General features: G+C 46.0%; 1 long non-coding RNA gene across 4 annotated transcripts; it reads left to right on the top strand.

The window, feature by feature from the left end:
• The first annotated feature begins 1,195 nt into the window (after window positions 1-1,195).
• On the top strand, window positions 1,196-22,966 carry LOC106893409. Of its 4 annotated transcripts, XR_001413060.1 has the most exons (11): window positions 1,196-1,303; window positions 1,719-1,786; window positions 4,219-4,385; window positions 4,994-5,131; window positions 7,792-7,944; window positions 8,596-8,666; window positions 11,215-12,468; window positions 13,951-13,995; window positions 14,598-14,733; window positions 21,602-21,718; window positions 21,757-22,966. It is a non-coding gene; the product is annotated as an uncharacterized LOC106893409 (long non-coding RNA). The 4 variants fall into 4 exon arrangements; XR_001413059.1 differs by lacking the exon at window positions 21,757-22,966 and having other exon boundaries at window positions 21,602-21,747; XR_001413061.1 differs by lacking the exons at window positions 8,596-8,666; window positions 21,757-22,966 and having other exon boundaries at window positions 21,602-21,747.
• Window positions 22,967-24,973: the final 2,007 nt, after the last annotated feature.

The following is a 24,973-nucleotide window of genomic DNA, read 5'->3' as shown; positions in this document are numbered from 1 at the left end:
CCTAGGTTTTTAAAAAATTGCTCTGTTGCAAGCCGAGTATGTCTTTCAGATGACAAGATTTCTTCCTGTGCTATAATAAATAAAGGTAAGTATGATGCTAAGAATTAATAAATGGAGTTTATTTGTCCAGACGATCACCCTTTGGTACAGAAATCAAAGGCACGGATGAGATTTGGCCTGGCTGAGGGAAGCTTTCACAGCGCAACGATTATTATCAGATCTCAATAACTTCCAGTAACGTGTAAGTAGCATCAACAACAGCTATCACACGATTTCATTGGGCTTGCAGATAAGTATCTAGAAGTAGAACCAGGTTTTAGAGGTATAAAGAATGCAATTACCATTTTAATATCTCTGCACAGGGAACAGGAAGATTAATTTTTGTAGGTCTATTTTTGTGATTTTTCACAGGTTGGGAGAGATATGCAAAAAGCTGCCAACAATACACTAGAAATAAATTAAGTGCTGCTGATAGCTAATTAAAGGAGCACAACTAGATAGCAGAATTATTGGAAAAAGTCAAAATCACTTGTACTGTATTTTTGATTGGGTTTCCAAAAAGAAAGAGAAGAAATTTTGATATTGTTGGCTCTTGTTTCTTAATGAAGTCTAAACCAGCATTTTCAAAGCAAGACTATGTCTCAGAAGTCCAGAGAATAGAAAAAAAATTTTTTTTTCTTCCCCTTTAGGCTACATTTATTGTTATAACACTCATGAGTGTATTTATTGTTACCTGCCAATTCCTGTATTCTAATACATGGACATTAGTGTGTTTTATAGCTTAATTTCCAGCTCATTCACTGTTTCCTGACGAGGCTTTTAGAGCTGGTCCAATAGAAAATGAACTGTTTCTAAAGGATGTGGGTACGTGAGGACTTCTCTGAGGTGGGGAGCCAGCAAACAGCCCCGGGGGGAGGAACAGAAGCAAAGCCTTTAGAGGGCACCTTCCACATTTCCCTGTGTCTCAACCATTCACATTATTGGGCTTATATTTTAGACTGGGATAATGTATGGAAAACCCGAGACTTCTACATCTGGCTGCAAATTAATCTATTCACCAGGCAGAAGGTTTAAACGTGGGTTGAGGCTTGAGGCATCAAGCTGGTCCCTGCAAGAAGACCCGAGTGTCGGCGGCCGCACAGTCACACGCGGCTCCTCCACGGTGCCTCTGTAGGAACATAATCTATTCACCAGGCAGAAGGTTTAAACGTGGGTTGAGGCTTGAGGCATCAAGCTGGTCCCTGCAAGAAGACCCGAGTGTCGGCGGCCGCACAGTCACACGCGGCTCCTCCACGGTGCCTCTGTAGGAACAGGGATGGAGGGGACACTGTGGGGATGGGGATGGAGGGGACGCTGTGGGGATGGGGATGGAGGGGACACTGAGGGAACAGGGATGGAGGGGACACTGTGGGGGAGGCTGGGGGGGAACCATCTGTGCTGGTGCCTCACACGGGGCTGGCAACCCCGCGTGGGTCGGGCTGGCCAGCTTCAGCCCTGGGCTGGTGGGAGAGGTGCCAGGCAGCTGAGAAAAACCAGCGTGGCACAGCAAATTGTGTCAATCATGCCAAAGTCATCTGAATTAGAGAAACCTTCGAAGTCTACAAAGCAGGACTTGATATCCTGGTGGGAGCAGGTTTTCCTATTATGTGTTTATTTAATAATTTATTTTTTTTTACTCTAGGTTGGGCAGAAATAACACAAAAATGTTTTTTTGACAGACTCATAGGTTTGCTTGTGAACTCCCAGGGATTGCAGAGATTCAGTCAGCCGGATACCTGGAGAGCAGGTAACACCCAACTGTGACTCTTACCCCTTAAGCTTATTTCTTTATTACTGAGGTCTGGGTTTGTGTGAAAAAGGTTTATTTATGAAAAATTATTCCAAATCCTCATTATGTTGCAACCCATGATAAACACAACTTATAAAACGAGGGGCAAATCTTCAAATGATGCAAGGGATGTGCTGCCTTGAAGGGGTGGAGGTTCTGTCTCAGGTCGATGGAAGTGCAACTGAAACATCAGCGAGGAAGGTCAGCACAGAGGAGGCAAAGTGCAGTTTTAATTTACACACCGATGTAGCCTGTGGCAGGTGTTGAAACTGACATCGCCAACGATGGGAAAACACAAAAGATACGGGGAGATGTCTGGCCTTATCAGTTTTAAGTCATGCACTCGAAAATGATACGATGTGAAATGCAGAGAATTAAGGTAGAGGATTTTATACTTCAGCAGGAAAGCTCCTGCCCCCGCGGATGCGCTGACGTTTGTGGTCAGATATTTCCCGAAGGTAATGGCAGGTTTGTAATTAGGCCGTCAGTGAGCGGGGCCTTCCTGCTCGTGCCTCCCCCCGCAGGGATCAGCGGCCTGGAGTGCCCCCCCCGGGCGCGATGTTCCCCACGCGATGACCAGAAATAACCGGAGCAAGGGAAGGGCTGGGATTAGTCCAAGTGTGTTTGTTTAGTGCTCAGGATTTCTGAGTGGAGCTTCCACTTCAATGAATTCTTCAGGGTCATGGAGTGTTCATCCCGTGAATGGGGATGTGTGTGTTTCCAAGAAGACCTTTGTCACCCTGGGACAAAGCAGGACCGTGTTGCCTGGGGACAGCAGAGGGATGGCCTCGTGCCTGCGGGCCCTCCCGCTGGGCTGGGAGCAGCGAGGAGCGCTGGCCAAGAAACACCATCATTTCAACATTTCCATAATTTCAGGTGTTTTTGTGGTAGCAGATGGTCTGTGTGGAGGGAAACCCTGCTTCCCAGTGCCACAGGGCAGGTGCCGGGAAGCTGCTTGGGCTTTACTGACCAACACCGGAGACAGAGGCTTAAATGCAGAACCAGATAGTGCCACCTCGGTGAAGCTCACAATAAGCAGGGAAAAAAAGGGAGATACTGAATGTTTTCCATTATTTTCACACCATAGTAGATTTTCAGAAAGACTCAAACAAAATGTGCCTTTTTTTTTTTCTCAGATGGTTTGTCAAGTTGTGGCAAAAATATGAGCATACAGAGATAAATTATTAGAACGTTTTCTTTACATTTGCATCCATAGACATACATATAGGTAGACATGTAAATGTGTGTATTCGTGCACATACACTCAAATATGTGCATGTGCTTGTCTGCATATATAAACACATATATACGTTCATGCATACACCCAAGGAAATAATTCTCCATAGCCTTTCTCTTCTTCAACAATAATACTGAAATACTGGCGTTCAACAATCTAAATCCTCAAACGTGTAGGTTTTAATGGTGTTAAATGGACCGTTTAGCACAGAGGGCCTCTCACCTTCAGTGGCACACTCTCAAAATGAAAACCAGTGTTCAGATACAATAATAAAAAGAAGAAAAACAATATTACCTGTTTAAAGAGAATATAAAAATCCAATTAAGTTCTGAATTTTAATTTGCTTGCAAGCATGGGTTTGTTGCTCTGTGAAAAGAATGAAAATGTAAATGACATTTCTGTGTGTTATCTACATAATCCAGGGGCTAGAATATCCTGTCATGCTTATTTTGTCTAGTGATGATAAAACTAAACAGTTTTAACTGAATTTCCTGTAAATGGGCAAATAATCAAAAATGAACATCTTTATATTCTGATCTTTCATTAATTTATGTATAAATGCTGTTATAAAGAGATTAGCTTTTAGGAAGGAGAATGAATTTTGCCTGGTGTCTGACAGCGGTGACGTGAGGTGCTGCTGTTATAAAGAGATTAGCTTTTAGGAAGGAGAATGAATTTTGCCTGGTGTCTGACAGCAGTGATGTGAGGTGCTGGGGGGGGATAGAGCCGGAGCCATCACCCGCTTCTGGGCAGTGGGTTCTGCAGGAGAGAGGAGGGGACACTCAGCAGCCACCAGCCTTTGATGATGGGGCACAGACCATTGTGCCCCGGTGTCACCACCACCCCCAAGCCCTTCTTGCCCATAAGTGCAGTCATCAGTCACTCCGTTTGCTGACCCCGTGTCTTGCAGGGGTTGGTGGCACGTGCTGGAGAGCAGCAGAGCGAGGTGGTGTTGATCTGGGAGGGCAGGAGAGAGCTCGCAGGGCTGGAGGCTGCACAAGTTCCTTCTGTGGTGATAATCCCAGAGCAGAAACCTCTGCTTCCCACTGCCACAGACTGTTCCTGCCCTTCCTTAGACGTGCTTTATTTGGACTAAACGCCTGTCCCTGGATTATAAGTATCCAAATCAGCAATTAAAATTTGTTGTCTACAGAGGGCTGTCACCCACCAGCCTTGCCTGGCAAAGAAAAGGTCCCAGGAATGGAAAAAGCAAACCAGATCTTGATCACCACATGCCCCTGCTCTTCCTTCCAAGGAGCATTCTCCTTCCCAAGAAAACCAGCACAACTTGGATACCGAGAGCCCAGAGGAGCGAGGCAGGTTGGTCCCTTATTTGGGCATTAAATACGTTGTTAGGGAAAGATATTTGACCAAACTGGTGATAGGGTAGCACAAATACACCTATGGACGAGGAGCAGATGGTGCATCCAGGCTGGTGTTCCTCCCAGACAGTAACTTTTCGTACAGTTAAAGATAATTTAAAACAGGCAAAAGGCAGAATGTCCAAACCCACATTATTTTAACAGACCTTTGTGCCTAATGGTGGGATCGAGGATTCAAACAAAGGAGTCCGTTGGGTATTGAGCAAGGCTGGAAATTCTTGGTGTCTGATTTTTGAAATACCAGTGTCTGTAACGGTGGGTGCCCAGTCTGAAGGGTGTCCAGCCCTCCGGTGTCTGGAAAATCTGCTCCTTCTGAAATGCTCAGAGGGGCTGTTCACACACTCTCCAGGTTTTGATATTAATCCAGAAGAAATTATTAAATTGTTCATGTGACCTAGAGTTGTACGGAAAACAGGGCTGTAAAACTACTAGCTCTGCCTATTAATATTGCCCAGTTTTCCACTTTTTCACAAGCTGTATGTACTGCTCCTGGCCTTTAATCTCACTACAGATTTTACCCCCCTTAAACTGTTCATTGTGTTGCAGCACCACGGCCGGGATGGGAACAGCGTTGCCTGAGCCCGGATTCTTCTGCGCTCTCAAAGTTACGTGTTTCTCCAAGTTCAGAAAGGTGGCAGCTCTTACACCTCTTCATGTCCCTTGAAGTAATCAAAGGACAGCCAGGTAAGGTTTTAAAACCTAATCTTGCCTTTATTTTTATGTATCCAGGATTGTTTTCATATTCTTTATATTGTCACTGCTGTGGTCCTACAGCCTGTCCTTTGTTCAAGGTCACGTTGCCTGTGAAAACGGAAAGAATGAATTGTAAGTGTATGTGGAGATACAGCACAAAACCCGTTTAACATGGCAAAGCTAACACTGTATGATTTTAACCTGGTTTCATTTAAAGCCTCAAAAACAATCCCAGGGCCTCAACTCCATGTCCCACAGGCAGTTTGTCTCCTCCAGTGCCTTGTGTGAAACCCCCAGGTTTGTCCAGCCCCTTCACAGGAACCTCCTTCCTGCCTCTCCCAGGGTGGCCCAATGTCTGTCTCACGGCAGATGATAATTAGCCACACATGTTTATAAACTTGCTATAAATCTGTTTTCATAATCATAAAAATGAAGGTCTGAAAAGCCTGAAAAGCCGTGATGCTGCAGATACAGTGTCCCCCAAACCCAGCACTCCCTTCCCTGCCCAGACTCTGGTCCCCAGGAGCGATGGGTCATGGCAAACCCCAACCCATGCACCCGGCAAAGCAAAGCTGCTCTGCAGGCACTTCCCTGCTGCTTGTGCTGCTGGAACCTGAGGGCTTGATCATGCCCTTGTTTTAGAAGCCAAACGCTACATTCACCCAGCAAAAGATTAAGCAGTGCCAGTGCTTTCTGATACCGCTGCAAAAACATTCATGGCATACGAGATATTTGTGTTTGAATATTGAATCCCAGAGGGTGGTAGCTATTTTATGGAGCTCTGTGGAGCTGGAGTGAGTGGTTATGAATAGCCCAGTGGCAGAACAGGATTGGTCTCTGAGCTCCATTCTATCAAACCCACCTCAGTTTGCCAAGAGCTCTTGCAGTGGGACTTGTCCATGTACCCTGTACTTTCAAGCCCTAACTCAAGTCCTGTGCGGAAATGAGAAGGTCTGGAAGGATTTCAGAATCACTGCCTGTGTCCTCACATGCTGCTTTTGCTCTGGAAAGTCCCTCTCCCCTGTTTGTGACAGGGTTGGTACAAATGGCATCTCCTCCCGAGCTCTTGCTCTGCAACCTTAATGGGCCTTTCCAAGAAGGAGCTCTAATAGCTCATTGAAATTGCATTTAGTCTGCACCCCCCCCGGAGCTATTATGAACGCAATTAATGTCTGCAGATCAGGGCAAAAATGCAGGGGACTCTGTGCTGTATTGACTTAATATATCGTAATGGCTCTGCCTGGGCCTGGGGAGGCTGTTGCTCACCCAGGGGTGAACCGTGGTGCCGGCCACGGTTACGCAGAGCAGCTTTTGGCATGGCTGCAGGTCCTGCAGAAAGGACCGCCTTGTGATGTGCCTGCTGGACCAAAACCTAGGAGATTCCCCCCAACAAACAGTACTGGAAACTGGGGCTCTGTTCCCACTCTGTTCCCCACCAGCGTGGTGTGTCGCTGGCTCCGTTCATCGCTGGTCCTGGCTGCCCCTTCCTTGATGGCTCCTGGATCCCCATTGCTGCCCCTGGGGACAGACATTCATAGAATCACAGAATCATAGAATTATCTGGGTTGGAAGGGACCTCTGAGATCATCGAGTCCAACCACCAACCCAACACTGACAAAGCCATCACTAAACTGTATCTATCTCTAAGTGCTATGTCTACCCGTCTCCAGAGATGGGGACTCCACCACTTCCCTGAGCAGCCTTTCAAATGCTTAATAACTCTTTCAGTGTAAAAGTTTTTCCAAATATCCATCCTAACCCTGCCCTGGTGCAACTTGGCCATTTCCTCTTGTCCCATCGCCTGTACTTGGGAGAAGAGAACTGCTGTTGCCTGTACGTGCTCTTAGAGGTGCCAGCAGAAGGTGAAGACCCCAGGGAGAGGCAGAGATACCACTGGGTTCTCAGCCCCTCAGCTGGCACTGGTCTGGGCTGGGTGCCGGGGTCTCTTTGTAAAAACCCTGTCCCTCCAAAGGCTTCCTCCTGAGCTCGGGCCCTGGGGACCTGCTGGTGGAGGAGCATTTCATGGACTTGCCTTTGGATTTCGTGCTGGGCAGTAAATGCAGGGCAATTCATGAATTATGGCTGTTTTCAACCAGTGCAGCCTGATTTCCATCATGTCTTTTCCTGATTTTACACAATGAACACTGAAGTAAATAGATAAGCAAATCTATGTTTTATCTTACAGAACCTCCCAAGTGCCCGAGGCAGTTTCAGGTCCAGTGACTGAAGTTAAGCTAAATGAAGCACTGCTGAAATGCAGAGTAGGCAGGGAACAGCTTCCCTTCTGAAGTCCTGGCAGCACTGGCTGTGCAAGGGGAAATGCTTTTAAATGTCAGAGAAGTCATTTGCGTTGAATTCTCCATCATCTGTATTATCTGGTCTTTTAACCTGTCCATCGGTTCGTTCAGTGTTGGAGTTCCCAGTATGCCTCCTCCCAGACCAGTTCAGGTGTCAGATTTTAAGTATCACCTTCTGAGTTCTTCTATTTTTTTTTTAGCTGCCTTATATTTTTAAATGAAACTGGAGTCAGATTCATAACCACAATGTGTTCATATATAGTACAGAACAGGAAAAATAACAGAAGTTCATTCAATGAATTGTTTTTCACAAATGCCCTGTCTCTAATCACGGTGCTGCTTTTGGTGTGACAGGACAGAGGTACTGAGATACTGATGCAGCTGCACTTCAAAGCAAAAGAAGCAAATGCACTGGGGTCTCTTGGATTTGCACCGCTGCAGGAGTAGGTGCTACAAACATCTGAGTACGTGGAGACAGAGGATGATCGCAGAAGAAATCTTTTCCACGTGAGTAGACAGGGGGGTTTATGCCACTTCAGTGTATTTTCACTTTAATTACATCATTCTGCTATTTAGGCAGAACTTCTGGAATTTATTTCAAAGGAGTCCCGTAACTCCCTGATCCTACCATACCTAAGAATGTATTTGTAACACTGAGGTTAACGATGTGTGCCTTCAGTCCTGGCATTAAGCTCCCCTGGCACATCCCGGGTGAGTGTGAGCTGACACACTTCCAGCTTCTGTGACCCAGCCCTGGTTTTCCTTAGGGAGTGGGCTGGGGAGAGGCAGCCTTCCCACAGAAGCTGTGATTGGAACGGGATGTCTCAGCTGGTATCTCCAAGCTTGGGCGGTTGCAATCACAACTGCTTGTGTGTGCCAGAAGAAATGGGAATATTTACAGCTTTTCAGTGCAGGCGGAAGGAAACAATTACAAGTGAAATACAAACACAGAGTCACATACACGGATGTATGGGAGGAGAGGAGATACGTGCACAGACACGCATGTTCACACTCACAGATAAATAAGATGCCATCAGGAACAAGCAGAAAGTGTGTCGGCAGAAAACCTGACCGAGGGGCAGAGTGTGGAGGCGCAGGGAGGGGGCAGAGGGCTGGTCTCTGGAGAGCAGAGCTCACGGGAGCTGCTCTCCCCTGCAGCGCTGGGGGCCAGCCTGGGAGGAACAAGCTGCTCAGAGCCATCGCGTTCAGTTAAATTGGTGTGGAAGCAGGTGAGTGGGTCTGTGTGGAGACAACATGGTGCCTTCTAAGGAGCAGGGGGTCTTGGGATTCCCAACACCATCCTTTCTGCAAGGGCACGTACCCCTTTCTCTCTTCTGACTCCTGAAACCACTACCCAGTGTGTCACTGACGGCCTGACCCGCTCCTGCTCCTTCTCCAGCATGGTGAGTACCTGCATTTCCCCGGACACTGCAGACATCCCAGCTCTTTAGTTTTATTCCCACCAGGTTTTCTTTGTCTGTGTGCTTCCTGGGAAATCAATGCTCAAAGGAGCAACCTGTGTATCTCTGACTTACAGGCGGTTCCAGCTGAACAGCAGCAGGCTCCCTTCTAGCAGAAGGATTGAAAGAACAAAGAAAAAGGTTCATTTAATTTACCTTGAGGGATAGTTCATTTTTCAAATAGAGACAATTTAAAAAGCGCCAAGCACTATGCCAATATCTTAGTCACTCTCAAAAATAAAATTAAGTCTTTCTTGGTAGGAAAATAAATGTCAATGCTGTGTACATTTGCATCCAGCAGCAATTCTGCAGCTAATTTCGTAGTAATTGACACGCTGCTATATTGCTTTATTATGAGTGTTGAAGCATTGAACAGCCAGGTCTGGGCCAGGCTTGGCTCAGCACCACAGTGGTCATTTGCCACGTACCCACCAGCGCATAGCGAGAGCCCCAGCTGGCACAGGGCTCAGGGATGGCCACTGGTGGCCTGAGCACAGGTCAGAACATGATGGGCCAGAAATATGAACTTACACAGGGCTGCTTGGTGGCACCTGGACTGGTATCTGACCTGGACAACATGAAACCGTACATCAGATTAGAAGAGAAGCTGCCCTCCAAACTGAGAGGCCCTTAAGTAGCTGAAAAATGGATGTTTCTATGAGTAGGATTTCAGGATGGTAAATTCAAACCAGTGTCTTTTTTTGAGTGATGCTGGTAAGTATTTTTATTATGTATGAAGGTGACTGTGAGAGTAACTTTGTGAGAAAGGTGCATAGTGGGTGATGAGAAGAGAAAAAGGAGAGGAGAAGAGTGTGTTTTCTGTTCTGGCTCACCCCTACTCAGACATGGTCATGTTTGACCCAGCAGCTGGTTATTGGAATGACCCTCTGGTGCCCAGAACCTGCCCATGCACAGACTGTCCCAAACCACCCCGGGTGCTGCTGCTGTAGCATGGTCAGATGGTAGCCTGTGTGTGCTGTGCTGTGCTGGGCACTGCTACCTGCAGCCTGTGTCTGCAGCACTCGCTCCATCCGCTCACGGCTCCCCAGAGCAATGGCCTTGTTTGTTCCTGCCCCCGCTGCTGGCAACCAGGACTAATTGCTGTCAGAGGATCTCGTTACTCCTGTAGCACATCAGCTGGACATCCCGGACTCCATTACCCAGCGAAGCTGCCTGCTGATGAACTAATCCTTTCATGTTAACAAGATGGCCTCATGGTGACACTCCTGCTGCAGCCTCGGTGGCCTCGGCACGCGGTGGGATGGACGCGGCGCTGGTCCCCGGCTGCAGCCTCTGCTCCAGCGAGCACAAAGAGAAGGACAGGGAGGTGCTTTCCTGCTGGGATGAAGCAGAGGTGGACCTTTGCCAGACCCCTCCACTTGGCTCCGGCTCTGGACCAACCCTGGGAGAGGCTACATCTCCCCCCAGATCCCAGGGGAGGCTTCTATGGCCTAAAACCTTTGGGAATCTTCCTTCCCACTACATCCCCTTCGTGTTACAGCCATGGGGCTCAAAGCAACACCCGTGGAGTCCCCCTGACACCTGGACCAGCCCCACAGGGTTTTGTTCCACTTGAGATGTGCTCTTCACCAATTCACGTCGCTTCCCTCTGACTTAGCAGACTCTTTGGCTTCTGCAGCAGCAGCCGTTCCTCCTTCCTTCCAGCCTGGGAACTTAAAGAAATTCTAAAATAATTTGTCGTTTTATAAATAAGTTATACAAGCTGTCACCGCAAATGTGTCCCCACACAGGCAGGTGCAAACACGCGCGGTGTGCGGGGAAGGACACCAACACCCTGATTAGAATAAAGGCCATCTAAAAGCAATTACATTTCCAGGTATTAGGCAAACACAATTATTTAAACTGCTAGTCAAAAAGTTGATAAAATAGATAATTAAAAAAGATTGACCTGAAAGCTGATTTTAAATTATTCTGTACCGTGCACATAACTCATATAATTGCTCTCCCATGACCCAGCCTCCATTAAAAGGAAGTTTCACCTAAGAAAAAAATTATATATGCAGCACACGGTGATTAAAATAAATACATATTCTCTCGAATGCTGGAAATGATGTGAGGAACTGTATTAAAAAGTGGGAATGAATTAGCCCTGCATTGCAAACTGTAGTGTGCTCTGTCATTTTAATAAATCACGCTCAAGAGGTATTGAAATAGAAAGTATGACAATGCATTAGAGCACAGAAATAGCAGATGACATATCGTCATGATATGGAAAAATTAAGCTGGAAAAAGACTGTAAAAGATAATGTAGATGCTGAGATAGTGGGGAAGTCTGTTTTTCTTCTTTTGGTTACAGTGGCTCCTAAATGGCACTGGGGGGCCCATCACGCCGTGAGAGGTGGCAGCTGCTGTGGAGAAATTGCATTTACTCCAGACTAGACAGAAAAAAGGCAAAGAGAAGAGGAGCAAGAATTGCGGCGCAGGCAGATTGAAGGCCAGATTTCCAAACAGACTTAGTGCATGAAGATGAGGGGGCTGGAAGCCCTGGAGGAGTCTCGGGGGCCCTTTGTAACCTGCCGAGGTGGCACGAGTCTGGCACCACGATGGAAAGTAAATGTGGAGACCTGAGGCCAAGTTCACCGAGTGCTTGGAGGCTGGTGGCCGTGTTGCTGCCTGGCTGAGCTGGACACATCTGCGTTGAGCAGGAACTGCTGGAGAAGAAAAGATCTTTGTGGTTCACTTGGCAGTTGGCCCCCTCTCTGCTACCGTGGCAGTGGGGCAAACGGCTCAGAAATGAGGTTGGATTGTGCAATGCTCTCATAAAATAAAAAAAATATATCTCCCAGTGCCTCTGTGACGAGATGTAGCTGTGGTGAGACAGTGAAACTGTGGCAATTTATACCCACCTGTGTTGCTCCTGGTCCCAGTCGTGGGTGATGCGGTCAGTACCTGTGGCCAAATACACGCATCGGCAGCAACACCATCCAGTGAAAAAAACTAAATGAATGTTGACCTGTGGCTGTCCATACATATGCAATTCAGAGAAACTGGGGGAAGAGATGGATAGCACCGAAGGACATCTTTTGAAGAAAATCTTGTAAGACTCCAGTTTCAATAAGGAGCAGCACTGCCGGGCTCATTGCAGAAACATGAGAGCACCCGCTTGCAATTCAAAGCGCTCTCCTCCTCCGAAGCGCGTCTCTGAACCTGTCACTTCTCGGGAGGCTCTCTCTCAGGCAGGCTACATTCTAAATCAAGCAATTATGACAGTTTTCACAACAAAAGGGGACAAATTAGTGAAAGCAGCATATATAGAAACTCGGTTACTGTGACTGCTAAACACCAGTAACTGGGGTTCCTGGGAAATACCGAATGCCTCAGATTTTTGCAGTGACCGTCCATAGAAAAAGAGAAAGTCGTGAAGGTCGTGAAGCAGCCCACTGGCTTTGGTGCCAAAAGTAATGAGTTACAAACTGGTGCAGGCTGGGATCGTTAATTCTGGACGTATTGACAAGTTTGAGAGCCCCGGGAAGGCTGTCGTTAGAAATTCAGCTGAGAGTGCAATCTGCTCCCCCGTCTGTGATCGTCCTGAAGCCCTCTGCAGTCCCAGGTAGGGCTCTGTCCCCTGGTGCCTTTGAGGCAGAGTGATGTGGGAAGTCCCCTTTTGGAGGGTGGGCACTGGAGGGGCTGCCGAGGGGCTGCGTGGTGGCTGTGTGGAATTAGGACTGGAAGCCACATTTTCAGCCCCTGACCTGCGTGTCTCTTCCTTCCCCGTTGCAGAAGGAGCCACAGACTGGACACTGCCTGGTTCCTGGCGCAGGTTTTTACAGGGGCTCAGGCTGTGGCTCACTGGGCAGCAGCAGAACGGTGTGGTCAGGAAGGAGCTATTTTACTAATCTGCTTTCAGAGCCCAATTTTCACATCTGAGTCTTATGATGGGAGATCAAAGTCCCTCGTTAGGGGACTGAATCTAATATTTAATACAGCTAATGCCCACTTTACACACTCACAAGATAGCTTGGTTTCTGCATAAAACAACATCCCAGCTCCTTTTGGCACTTAATGAATGGACAGAACGGGTGTAGTTAAGCCCTCATTTTCCATGCCGTTACATGGTGGTGGAGCAGGACGGGCTCCAGCAGCGGTGCTGTCACACAGCCGGGCTCTCAAAGGCAGGACCAGTCTCCTGTGCTTTACATGAGGGGATACAGGAGTATCCTTATTAATTCATCTGCCTTTCAGAAGCTATCCTGTGATATCCTGCACTATCATCTTTGAAATGTCCTGGACTTGGGGAATGTCAAAACTTGGGCTGTGAGCGCACACTATTGCTTTGTAAGTTCTATTGGACCTGACTAACCTATCAATCTCCATTAGTCAGCTACTGGAAATGAGACACGTGCTTCTCCTGGGGATTTACCTGGGGTGAGATCAAAAGGAAAAGGCTTTCTCCCTTCCCTGCATGAAGGTTCAAGATTTGTTTGGACTAGTGATGGTAAAAATAAATAAATATATGAAGTGACCTGAATAGCTTGTGATTGCGATTCCCCCGTGATTAAGGCAGGAAGCATTTGAAACATGAAAAGTTGCACCCATGTTCAAATGAGAGAGGTCCTAGTTAATTATTTAGAGCAGCCGAAAGCTCATCAAAAATTTAACCGAGATTTATTTCTCCGTGATTGTGCAGGCACCACAATGTGCAGAAATGGAGGCTTTAACTCTCTTAAATGAAGCTCTGGAGTTTTCACCTCCCGTTGGCCAGTGCTGGCTCAGAGAGTCTGATGCAGTATTTTCTCCCACCCCCCTCTCCCCAGCCCTGCAGAAAGCCAGCAGTGCTGCACACGGGGGTTTAGGACCAGCTTTGCAGCCCCGGCCATGGCTGGTGCCCACACACCCTGGGTCTGTGTGCCACGGAACAGCCAGCGCTGCAAACCGGGAGCTGTTTTTAAGCAATTTAGTTCAGATCTCACCCATTTTGTGCTCGCTGCCTCAGAGCTAGGTCTGGGCCATTGCCCTTTTCTTTGAAGTCCGTTGCATTTGTGATTTTTCTTTGATCATTGCTGTGGAAATGACTGAGATGTTTTTCTCCTAGGTTTGTGTGCACACGGGTGTAAGAGGACCGAGAACTTCAGTAAAGGTGAAACATCTGACCTTATCTTGACTTGGTTAGGATGAAAGTAACACTAAATAGGACCAAATTATGTTCTAACTACCTTGAGAGACTAATGAGGAGGGAGTACTATTATTTTTCTACTTCTATCAATGCGTTCAATACAGTATGAGATGGCTGGAAGAGCTCAGTGAAGTGCAGGGATCTAAACATGCCAGGGAGTACCTTAGGTACTGCTTCTGTCACTGGGTTTCCAGTGGTGGCACGTGATACCTAATAGCTCAAAAGGATAAAAGGTCCCTGGAAAAGAAGACAAAGAACCCATTCTTTTCCCACCGTCTCTGAGCAGAAAGGTCACAAAAAAGGGAAAACTTGTGTTTTCCAGGGAAGGCCCAGCCACACCACATCCCCCAGTTCCCAGAGCATCCCAGAAGTGCTCTGTGCCCTGAGCCAGGAGGGAGAATCGACTCCCTGCTGATAAAAATTGACCTAAGGAGATCTCTGAGCCATCACATACAGCTCTTGCAATAGCAATTCAAAGCTGAGGGGTGACCAGCCAGGGCACCGATGCGAGGAATGACGCGGAAAGTCCTGAAGAATAAAGTAATGGCATTTCTTATTTTTATTAGATCAATCTGGGGCGTACGAGCTCTCAAACCCAGCTTAGGATCATCTTCTCTGAAAAGGACTGAGAGGGAACAGGAAAGGCTGGAGCTCAGGAAAACGAGGCAGGTCTGGAAGAAAGAAAGAAATGGTCCATACGAGGTGAGTCAAAAGAGTCTCAGCCCCACTGGTGGCAGAGGGTACCCTACTGGGCTTTCCAGTTGTGAATAATTCTGAGAGCATAAAGAGTGAACAATTATTCATCTTTTTGCACAATACATGAAATATTTTATATGCTGAAAAGATTTTTGGTAAATAGCTAAAATAAACCCCCAAAATCAAGCTGAATATTTTAACGCTTTGTAAGTGGTAACTAGGGAAAGAAACTATACAAGGCTTGCATTTTCATTTGAAGTATTGCTGTGTGTTTTGATTCATTTGGCTCAGTTCATGATATAATGGAGCATAACTGATGTAACGTGGCTTGATGTGGCTCCTTGTTACACATACTGCAACAATAGCTGCAGAAACATTTGAAATTACACTTTTTTTTTTTTAAGACATCTATTTTAAGGATCAGTAACTTCAAACAAGCAGAGCACTTAGGCATATTTTAAAGGCTTATTTCCTGCAATCATAGATGGGTCATGGCTTGCTCCTCATCAGAAAGCACACACTTTGGGATCCTGATTACAGGAGGGGGCAGTGAAGGAGGGACGTAGAAAGAAAAGGAAAAGTATCAGAGTTTTCAAAAGGGATCCAGAGATCTTGCACTCAACCAGTAAATCTTTGATGCTAATTTAGAAGAGAGCTGATATTTTAAAATTCTGAAGGAGGGGCCCAAGAAGCAAAACAAGGTTGATGATTCAAATTATCTGCAAGGAGAATTCATGTCCCTGCCCAGCACCCTGGGGGACACAAAGGCGTTGGAAGAACCAGCTCCCCTGGCAGGGAACAGGCAGCCTGATGGGAGGAGCAGCTAAAATCCACTATTTCTTACTGAATTACTAAGTTTCTTAGTCCTTTGTAATAAGGTTTTTAAGAGAAAGGCAGGCCTAGGAGTTATTTTTGAGCAAGGAGGGGAAGGATGGCTTTACTTGGCCCTCTCAAAGGAGGGGGCTGGCGACAGGGTCCCGGTGTTTTACTGCAGAGAGGTGCAAATACAACAGCTTTCTGCAGCAGGTGAGAACGGGATTCTGGGCCACTTGGAATAAGTGAAGCAAATAATTACCTGGGAATAAATTGCTCAGGAAGAAAAAAAAGCTAAATATATTTATTAATGGGTACCATATGGGTTTTGCAGCTTCTCAACAGAAGGCTTGTAAAAGCACGAAGCTACATTCGAGAGTTCCCCAGTCACACACATTTTCCACGTGTACTTTACACACTCACCTCTCAGTAGCCAGAACACTCAGTGAGTGCATATTTTAAAAAATTACAACCATCCCTTCAAGGTCTGTGGATACACGGTGAAAGCCTGTTTATTCCTTTCAATCACACCTAGATGAAATGTCCAATATTCAAATTTCTTAAGTGATTTAATTTAAGGCATTTGTGTACTTGACAGTTGAAGAGGAGGTTTTCATATTTTAAAACATGAGGAAGGGAGTTTCCCATGCAATTCAATTTCCTCTACTTTCCCACATCACTGAAGTGATGCTATTTCTGGGGCATAGGGTTTTTGAAGATACTCTCTTATTACAAATTATTGTTAATTTTGCTTTTAAGAATTCCTCCTGATTCACTCACACTCATTGTTGGAAGCACTCCCCTCTGTACCTTTCTGTTTCACGGTTTTGCCAGCTGAAGTGATTTAGAGGCACCCCAGGCTGTGTTCATTTGGGTGACCATGGGCTTATTGGGCAAAAAAAGAAGGGAGAGCAAATCATGCCAGCATTTGTTCCCACCCTGTCTGCTCCAGCCCTTGTCCATTGGGTTGTAATTGCCCCCGTCTCGCATCGTTACCTGGTGCCTGGCAAAGCCCCGGGTTCAGCCAGAGGCGCTGGCTCTGCCTCAGATGGATAAAGGGTGGGAAGCAAAGCCAGGGCTCTAAGGTCTATTTAGTCAGCCCAAATTTTGATTTGAGCTTGAATTGTTGATGCTGCTCCCGGAGGGATTCTGGCCTGTCTGCGCATACACCCATTATTGGAGATGCTACAAAACAATGTCCTGAGCAACAGCAGTAAAAGCCTAAGAAGGATAAACTCTTCCTTATGCTATAAAATTAAGAGAAGACTTGTCAGCTCTCTTGGAGGTGAGTGGGGAGTAACGGAGCAATTACAGTTGCTGTAAAACAGGGACAGAGTTGCTCTTTCTGGGCTTGATGCCCACCTCTGCCTGTGCCGAGCTCCTCCCGCGCTGGGGTCAGTCCCCGCTGAAAGCTTTTGTGACCCTCACGTGGTGCCACAACCATGGCACGGGTGTTTCTACAGCAAATCCCACAGGAATCACTGGGGATCTTTTCCCTCAGAGCATCCCTTCTGGTCAGGCAGTGCAGGAGCCTGGATGCCCCGAGGTGCTTGTCCTCTGAGCCCCAACCCACATCCCTGAGCCGGAGCGAGCCGTGTCTCACAGGGCAGCTGGTGATTGCCAGGGGTGCTTTTGAGCCTTCCGTAAGAGGAGGGAAAGCCAAAAAGGCCACCCTGCACATTTTGTAGGCCTGATTTGTAAATTCCAGATTCAAATATTTTGATTATTTTTAGCTCAAGCCTGTGTCTCCCTACCTGTTACACGCAGAAGCGCTTCTGCAGCTGAACTCCAGCTTCCCCTCCCGCAGCCTCCCACAGACAGCTGCACGCACATTATGTCCCATGTTTAATTGCCTTTCAAAACTGTTTTATCTTGGCACGAACTTGTCATGGGTTTATCTCTGCTCAGGATAAATGCATACCTAATCGTATTACTGGATGCACTCAGAGCAGGCAATCTCATTAATAGCCACCCTTAAGGGATTTTTATCCATGGATCAATTTCATAATTGGAACACGGCTACATAATGTACAAATATATCCCTTCCATGGCACGGCCGTTCTCGTGCTGTTCAGTCTTGCACATCTCATGGGGGAAAAAAAAAAAAAAAGGAATCCAGGAAGAAAGAATGTATTTTTAAACCAGAGATCCTTCTTGGAAGCTTGTTAGGTTTTCAGATCACACCATAGGCTTACAAGCTTGATTTGTCAGGTTCATGATTGTTACTGGAGATGTGAGTTCTATCGTTTTTAGCCTGGTTAGTCACTAAGAATAGTTTTCCCTGTTCTTAGTGGCAATGCTGTATGCTCTTTGTTGTAGCATATAGAATTCTATAATGGGAAAAGCCTAACTTGCTGGCTACAGATCATTTTCAAACACAGCAGGAGCTATATAGCTTTTAAGACTTAAATTATGTTCATTTATTCAGTGACTGAAAAATACCCTACTAAGAGTGTAATAGCTTAAAGGCTTCCTAATCAACTTTACTTCATCATTAAATAATTATGCTTTGTGTATATGAACTACACTTTTGTCACATCTCGTATATAGGATAGTTAGTGAGCGTGAGTCATTACAGAGCCTGAGCAAACCATTCATAATTAAACCTGAACCAAGCAAAACTGCCTGGTTTCGAGTCGTGTGAGGCTTTCAGCGAGTCTGGGCTCAATTTCCAACAAACTCCAATTCAATTATATCCAAGCCCCAGCAAAATAAAACACCCTCACGCTGCGGAGCCTCCTGGGACGGCAGGCGTTCCTGAGGTCTGGTGGGTTCCTGCCCGTCGGGATCGTTACAGCTCCCACCAACAGGGGTTCAATCCCCGTCTCCTCCGGCTCTGCAGGGGAGGATGGGCACCACTGGGGCTCCTGGAATAGGTACCTGAGCAATTAGTGAGAAGATATTTTACAGCTTTGCCTATTTGTAGCTGCTTTTCACAATGAGACCGGGGGGCATTGCCAGCCAGCTGGGCAAAATGGGAGAGAAATTGCTGTTATCATTCAAAAAGTGAATAGCAGTATTAGTGATAAAAAAGATCAATTAAAAAAATAGCCAGAAGTGTACACATACTGTGCTTGATTATCAACAGATCCCAAATCACTCAAAAAAAATAATAATGAGATATCCTCATCAGCTGCCCCAGGTCATCTCACCTGAGGCTGCCAATGGCAAAAAGCTCTGTCTCGGTGTGGGGGGAAGGGGCTGTGGGGGCCATGGGGACACTGGGGCTGTGGGTTCTCCCCCCAGCCGTGGTGGGCTCTCCTGAAGGACTGGCTTCATGTTGAATCTCCCCAGAACACAATCTACATTTCAAATAAAACCAGCTCATGAGAGGTGGAAGGGTTGGGAGGGCCACTGACTGGGAGGGAGATGTCTTTGGAGCATGCCATTCAGTTGCTTCATTTATATTTCATTAAGCATGAAATTATGTTTATAATTGTATTAGACAACTGTGTGCGAGATATTAGCTCATAAGCCCAGACTGAATTAAAACAATTATTAATTAATTATTATTATGGAGGTTTTTTCACTTTTAATGAAATTATGCTCCTGAATTCAAAGTGCTAATGGAAGTATATTATTTTGTTCATTAAACTATGACTCTGATTGGCTGCTGTGTAACCAAGAGAATAGGTGTAGGTGTTATTTAATGCAAACTTCTCTGCCCAGAAACCAGAGCTGAGAGGGGTTTCTCATCTAAAAATCTGTCATCAGGACTATGGCTCCCTATTTGTTACATCTTTCTACTTCATCCTGTGATGCTAATACATATGCAAAAATCTTTATTACTTCAAAAGGATGTGCTCACCTGACGTAAGAGCTGCAGGATGTGTCCCCAGGCTGCAGACAGGGGTGGCTTTCTTAAAAAAAGCCTCAGACCTCTAAGCCAGTGCTGGTGGCTGTTCACCTTCACGTATTTTTCTGTGGCTTTCCAGTTCTCACACTTACTCTGCTGCTGATGAAGGATCTCAAGCACTTTGAAACAAAGCTTTTCACCTTCAGGTGTTTTTTTTTCAGTCTGTGGGAGAGGAACAGGCTCCTCGCTGCCATTTATCTTGCAGTGTGCTCTCTGGCACCCCGACCAAAAATATTTTGAAACACATCTCTTCTCATCTCAGTGCTTTGTGAGTGCCAGGCAAGCCACGTCTTTATTTATTTATTTTTTAAAGGCAGATGTTTTTGGCTGCTCCTTCTGTGCTGTCTTTTCCTCTGCGAGCAGCCGACCACGTGGCTTCATTCACTGAAACAGCCCATTGCAACAATCAGACAAAGACTTTGACTTTGCCCCCGGCTCCCGTGGATGCCGACCCTCCGAAGGCTCCAGTCACCTCTAATTAACACATCTGTGGAAATCATGCACCAGTGTAAGTCATTAGTCCTCACAAATGAGTGCGCAGCAGACTGGCTAAGGGAGGGATTGACCCGGCCCGTAACGACGTTGCGGCCGATGGAGCTAATTGCCCCCCGAGGCTGGGGGAAGGTGCCGGCCACGGGCTGGGTTTGCCCCCGGGTCCTGCCCCAGGCGGGAGCGGAGCCGGTACCCGAGGGGACTGTGGAGACCCCAGAGCTCAGGAACTGGCTGCCCGGGGAGCACAGGAGCAGCTCACGGAAACTCAAGGTGATTTGAACCCCAAGGATGTTCAATAGGAACCTGCCACCTACTAAAAAGAACCCCAGACTTCTTCACTGTTAAAAATGCTTCTTTGCTTAAACCCCCATTGCCACAGTGTGGCTTGATACAAATGGTTGGTTGCTTTGGGGTTGGTTTTTTTCACCTTTTTAATAAGGAGACTAAAGGCATTGTAATAACATTTTTCTTCTTCCCCTACCTAGCCTTTTCTCATTTAAAAGCACTTTATGATTCAAGAAAGTATCCACACCACAATGAGCCTTTCATAAATTAAGCTGTCCCCGGATAGATACTTCTCTAACTAATACATTACATTTTTGAGAATATAATTCCTATTCATGGAGCTTAACAGAGCTGTTAATTCTGTGGCTACTAAGGAAAAGTACCTATAGAGGACTTCTAATCACTATAACAATTACTAGGTAGGCTGTGAGGCTGAGGCAGGGGATCACGGTCAGTGCTGCTGCTGTGGTGCTGTTGATGAATTACTGAAGTGTGTGTGCTGAAAACGTGCCTCTCCATCAGCATCGTATCCTGTTCAGCAGTTAGAAAAGATTTTGGGTAAGATTTCCTGCTGGAATAAATACTCATCACTCTATTGAAGTCACTGCAGCTGTTACGATTCAAACCGGCAGAGATTCATTCCCTTGTCGTGAGGCAGAGAAGGACAAAGTGAGGGCTAAAATGGGTGTGTTGAGCCCACGTTGGGAGCTGAGCAGCACGGGGTCTGCCTTGTGCTGCTGAGCTTTGGTGCTGCTCTCGGTGGTGCTCTCCCTTGCACAGGTCTTGTGTCCCAAGGCAGGGCTGGATCATCCCCAGCCCGGATCCCACAGAGCTCCCAGGGTCTGGGGCTGCCTTTTGACTCGTTGGTTGGTTGAACCTTCCCACCAACACGCGGTAAAAAACCTTTCGGCCTATTTTGGAAAAAAAAAGGTGCCATTTCATAGCAAGTCAGCTCAGTCAAAGTTATTTATCGGGACTATACATAGGTACTCTTTGACATCTTTAGCCCAATTTAAAGACAGTGCATTTTAGTGCAGGCATTTAAAGTTATCTAATCAGTCACTACGATGAGCATGCCATAAAGACACACAACGAAGGCTGAGGAAAGACACAATAGCAGGGGGGTGGTGTTGTGCCATGTGAAAAGGCTGTTTATATCCAAACATCACATGCACAGCTGAGCATGAACTCACATTAGATCAACTTGAGCTTCAAACATGTATTTATTAGATATGTGTGCAAACAACTCTTTTTCAGTAGTGGAGCACTAATATCGCAAGGGTGAAATATATGACTTCTAAAACCCCAAATATGGCTAATATTTCCAAAGGCTTGTTGAATAACAGCATCTGAGCATAGGTGATGATATTTAGTCATCTCTATTATTATTAATTTCTTTTTTGGTCTTATTTCTTTCCGTATCTTTAGTGGCATGACATTTTTGCCCTGTAAAGACTTGAAGGAGTGAAGCTGAAGAGATGAATCCCTGTTTTTCCCTACTGACATCTTAATATCTCATCCCAGTGCATGGGCAGAGCAGGTGAGGTGGGTGCTTGTGCCCAGGACTGGGGTCAGCAGCCTAGGTGGGTGCTTGTGCCCAGGACTGGGGTCAATAGCCTTTAGATGGCCATGTAGATGGCCATGGCCTCCTGGGCGCATGTGGCCATTGGCCCATCTGACCCACTCTGGTTCAGGCTGGAGGAAAGGCCCCAGAAGCAGCGATTATGGGAATAAAAGGAAATTTATACAAGCCAATGGACATCCCGCAGACTGTCTTCCATTCACTGTGGAATACTCCTTCCTCTTGCCTGATAAAGTGACATCTGGTTAGTATATCTGCCTGATTATCTAGTTCTCTGCATCACTTTCAGCAACGTAATCTCTCTAATTGGTACACAGAATTTTTTCCAGTATGGTTAAAACAGCAGATTTTTGTGTCGCAATTCCTTCATGGTTGTTTTTGCTATCAGCTTCAGAAGTCATGCAAAAGGAGACTAATTTTGTCATTATTCATTTACAACATTACCATGTTTGCAGCTTCAGAAACAGTATTTAGGTCTACATACGAAGGAAATAAAATGCCCTAATTAATTTTCTGCATCACTGAAATGGAGCTTCAGTCAAAGGGGAAGGCAGACATCGCGGATGTCACAGCGCCAGCCTAGAACCAAGCCTCCAGCACAGTTTAGGAGCAAAAGGTAAAATGAGCCAGTAGAAGAGATGATGAAAACGCTGATTGTAAGAGGCTTTTGGATGAGATAAGCAAATCTCCTTGTAATCTCAAATAAATCTGAAGTTTTCCTGCTGCGTTCTCACCCCATCCCAAGCCTGCCGTACATTTTGTTTCTGAAAACAGCCCCCAGTTCTATTTTCACGCTTCAGGCATTAACACTCTGGATGAAAACACTCTTCCTTGTCCTTATTTGTTAAAACCTTAAAGGTTATTTCCTGAAGGTAAGAGGGCGGTCGCTGCCTTCACAATGGCACAGCTTTTCTGTAACACAAACAGAGCTGGCCTGTGTGGTTGGAGTGGTTGTCAAGGGCTGGCTGGTGATCAGCCCCTCAAAGATGTCTCTGTCCTTTGGAACTGGCCCTACAAATCCATCACCTGGCTGGAAAAAGTCTTCATCAGGAACACACTTCCAAGAGGAAGATTGAGTAATAATAAGGCAAACCTGCTCCAGGTAAAATAAACAGGGCTGTGGTTTGGGTTTTTTCCCCTTTTTGCTATAAGCAGCTGCATTGAAGCCTGGATACTGCTGCCAGGATTGGGATTTCTCAACAGACTGTATTTGTGATGTTAGACGTGCTCATACTCTGACTGTTTGAAATCCCTCAGGAGGCTTTTATCCCAGTACGTCTATGCAGTTTATCAACATCCACAAGGCATCGTGACACCCCAGTTACTGACTGGGAGAGCTTTCCATGCCCACTACACAGAAGTGGTCATCCTGAAATGCCTTTAGTTGGTGAGAAGGGACAGAAAGGAAGGGCTAAAGTAGCCCTGGTTCCAGGAGAGCAATAGACATTATAAAGAAGTTAAGAAAATGTTCCTTTTCATAAGGCAAGAGCTGAAAGTGGTGAATTTGTAGAGCTTTGAAATAAAAAGATATGATAATAGCCTTCTAATTCTCAAATTGTCTGCAAAGAGGGTGCTTCTGAAATATTGTCCTGGTCACTAAAGGGAGAAGAAATGTGGCTGGCTCCACATGCAGCAAAGGTTTAAATGAGAGATTTGGAAAAGTTTCCTAATGAAGGCTGTTTAATCAGTGAACCTGGCTGCTGAGGGATACTGTAAGATCAAAGTTCTAAAGGTCCAATTAGACCAACACCTGTCTGGAACAGGCACAGCAGGATCCTGCAACAAAAATGGACTTACTTAAAGCCAGTATCATACCGTGGTGCTATTTTTTGTTCCTCAAAACCCTACTCAGGTCCTGAGATTTCATTTTTGCCACACACACACACATATATATCCCCAGACTGTGTGCAGGTCCCCCAAGCTCAGCTGTGAGTACTTTCAGTCTGTCCCACTGCTGTAGTGCAGCCTGTCTGGAGAGAACATACCATAAACCTAAATCAAGTGAGATCAAAGTCCCCTCATAAGGAAATCATGCAGATTAAAACTAATTTCATTATTTTGAGTAGAGCAGCCTTCCCTGGGGAAAATGATGTTGAGGTGGTACCTCAGCTGACCTCAGTTAGGGAAGACTCCAGCCCATAACCATCTCTTTTTGGCGGGTGGGTGTTGAAGGATGAGGGTCCTTGAGGAGAGGGGGCAGGCAAAGGTTCTCCCCATTTCCCACAGCCACGGTGAATGCACTAACTCTGGATGGTTCCCTGATCTGACTGGTTCAGGGTCCTGGTGCAGTGTACGAGACGCGTGGTCTCGCCCTCTGAAAGCCCAGGATCTTTCCTGCCAAACTCGGTGCTGCTTCCCAGGCTTCTAAATCCTTGAATTTAGTCTTAGTCATGAGTTGCGAGAATGATACCCAGCACTAGAAGTCAGCAGTATCCCCCAAATAAGATGATAAAGCAGCTGTGTTGGCTCTAGAGCAGCTTAACTTTAGGCTTCTGAGTATGATGAATTATTGTTTAAGGAGATGTATTCATAATTCTGTTCCTTCCAAGCAGGTGGTTGATATTTTGAGATCCCTGCTGTATCAGCACTATGTATATTTGGCACAGAAACTGCATGAATATTATAAATTCTGTATTTAATTGGGTCTCATAGAGAAATCCTGTAAATCATAGTCATCCCATCAAACAAAACAGGAAATGGATATGGTGAGGTATTCAACAACATTACTTCTTTTTGTCCCTAAAGGTTAGACAAAAACTTTGTTGTTTCCTTTAGAAGAAAGAAAGATTATAGTCAGGTATCTTTGATGTAGTTCTGTTTGTCTGAAAATAACAAAATCCTAATTCTTAGCAGAGAAATCAAGTAATATGAGAAAGTACTTTAATATACAGCACCCAGCCACCCAAGCCAGCCCTTGGCTCACAAAGCACCCTGTTTTGGCTCTCAGCAGGGCCACAATGACACTATTTATTCAGGTTGCATCCTAAGCATTCCTGCTTCTCTATATCTTCCTTGAAATCCTTTCTGCCTCTCTGTCCCCTGTATTTTGGCAGAAGAATATCACAGTATCATTTTCCAGTCAGTGGTGAAACTTCTCCATTTGCACTGGTGAATGTTAGGTGGGATTATGTGCTGGGGGGGGGGGTGAGACTTACCACTGCTTCAATTTATGAGGCCTGTAAAAATCCCACTGCATTCTGCTTTTCCTGCATGGGAGA

Source organism: Calidris pugnax, unplaced genomic scaffold (assembly GCF_001431845.1).
Source record: "Calidris pugnax isolate Ruff unplaced genomic scaffold, ASM143184v1 scaffold198, whole genome shotgun sequence".
Taxonomy (NCBI): Eukaryota; Metazoa; Chordata; class Aves; order Charadriiformes; family Scolopacidae; genus Calidris; species Calidris pugnax.
Note: the sequence above shows the minus strand (reverse complement) of the source record. Positions and strands in the feature narration are given on the sequence as shown.